Source organism: Lolium rigidum, chromosome 6 (assembly GCF_022539505.1).
Source record: "Lolium rigidum isolate FL_2022 chromosome 6, APGP_CSIRO_Lrig_0.1, whole genome shotgun sequence".
NCBI classification, from domain to species: Eukaryota; Viridiplantae; Streptophyta; class Magnoliopsida; order Poales; family Poaceae; genus Lolium; species Lolium rigidum.
Window position 1 is genome coordinate 285433485 of NC_061513.1, and position 2236 is coordinate 285435720.

The 2236-nt window shown below is 33.5% G+C and overlaps 1 long non-coding RNA gene across 1 annotated transcript; it reads right to left on the reverse strand.

Moving 5' to 3' along the window:
- Nucleotides 1–300: 300 nt before the first annotated feature.
- LOC124658904 lies at nucleotides 301–1484 on the reverse strand. The gene is made up of 2 exons (XR_006989378.1): nucleotides 1397–1484; nucleotides 301–557 (listed from the first exon to the last, which is right to left on the reverse strand). It is a non-coding gene; the product is annotated as an uncharacterized LOC124658904 (long non-coding RNA).
- Nucleotides 1485–2236: the final 752 nt, after the last annotated feature.

Genomic DNA, 2236 nt, shown 5'->3' on the forward strand with positions numbered 1-2236 from the left:
TGTCATCTGATTAATTTAGAATATCACGTTTTTTTTTACCTTTTTCACAATTTTTTTCTATTTTTCGATTTTTCCCAAAAATATACATTATTTGTTTATTATTTCCTCTAAATAGAATTATTTACCCATTTCCGGTACTATTTTATGGATTATTTCGCATGTAATATTAGTTACTTTTTATCTGATTTTATTTTCAATTATTGCAGGTAATAATTTCTGAATTCAATATATATTAGATTGTAAATTAATATTAAATTTGAATACATATAATCAGATACACTCAGTTGTGAGAAATCACAATAACCAAATATCATCGTATATAATTAAATAAGTTGCAAAGTATAATTGACGTAATTAAACACAAGCAAACTAGATTCATATTTGAAAGCATCGTCATATAGTAACATTCTTCTAACTCTCGGACATCGCCCTCCCAGATCTTGATTGGTACCCCATGATACAAAGTGCTTGAGGAGTTGTGTTCCTTTAGAACTTCACCCACAATCTATCAGGCACCGGCTGCTCATCTTGCAAGTGGTATTGTTTTCCATGACAGTCTGTAGAAGAAAAACTAAAACTTGTATTATTTTCATAGCGGTCTGTAGAAGAAAATCACAGTTGCTCATGCTAGAGGACAGTGATAGGTTCAACGTTGCCATATTGCATATCATTGATGTTTATCTAGCTGAGTCTTTCAAAGCTGGTTGTGCACTTCACATAAAAATCATGAAAACTCATTAAATGCAACGGTAGTATAATTCTTAACGTGATAAGTCAATCTACTATAACCTAGCTCAAAATAGAAGTATCTAGTGCAAATATTTCTGGTGTAATTGTTCACTGACTCACTTACATCTCTAGATTAAATCAGGTTATGTTAGAGAATATGAATTAGAACAAATTGGAGAGGACTCCGCTGAAGCGTTTCTGATAACAAGGGTGTACTTCTCTAGTCAAAGATTGGACTATGGAGACATAATATAGCATCGCATCCATAATCTACAAAATGGACCTATGAACCCATAAACTCTTACAAGGTGGATGAACTTCTACCATCATAGTCGTCCCTGTAACACAAGTTGCATATCATGTTTCACAAACTTTAAACATGTATGGACTAAAAGCAGGTTGCTACCTGCTAGGTCGTCGGCATGCACAAGCTTTAAACATGGATAATACTTGAAGCAAAGAGGTTGCAGTAGATTAAATTGATTGGTCAACAAAAAATGAACATTTTATGAACCATAAAAGATCTATCTACTACCTGCTTTTACTACCAATGAACATCAAGATTAATATCGTAGGGAATGTAAAAAAGTAGTAATAAACTAAAATAAAGTTGTGTGCAACTTAAGATTCATATTAGGTATTGTTGGTGGCCTATTTTGATACAAACCTGGTTTCTTTCATCCAACCATTTTGACAAGAGCTTCCAAATTTTGTTGAGACACTTTGGGTGGCTTACGGGATAACTGTTCGTCACATAAGTGGAGTGTTCAGTTTTCCTCTTTCAGAATATTCTCGATATGAGTATATGAAAATCATTCTAGCAAGCAGGAAAAGCAGCACAAACAAATGCAAAGTAAAACTAATGAGTTCAATAAATCTGCCACGTTTTATCATCCATGTCACTAGTAGAGAAACCCCCCTTTCGTACCGGTTCGAAAGGGCCTTTAGTACCGGTTTTGGAACCGGTACTAAAGATCCGGCACTAAAGGCCTCCCACCTTTAGTACCGGTTCCTTACGAACCGGTACTAAAGGTGCCCGCGGGGCACCCAGATTTTTATTTTTATTTTTTTTCACAAAAAGGCTATTTCGTTTAAATTTTTTTATCCATTTTTTTTCTAATTATTTTTCACTCCCTTTTTTCATAATTTCTAATATTTCCGTTAGTCTCTAACTACACTTAATCTCTAGTCAATTACTTACCCTTGGTCAAACTTCCCGGTCGGTCACCCATCCTCACACTACTCCAACACTAGCACGCTTAACTTCCGGGTTCCTTTCCGGCCCACTTCCAAGTGCTCCGCGCGCATGTTGTTGATAGTAGTATCATATCAATCCTATTAACATGTTGGTCAATGTCACACTTCTTTATTATTTGTATTGCAAATAATTTTTTTAATAAACAAAAGTAATGATGTAATAATAATGTTGAATAAATAAATAAAATTAACTTTTTATTTGTATTATTTTTATTTATTTTTTAAATTTTTAATATTTTTTTTTGCCAAA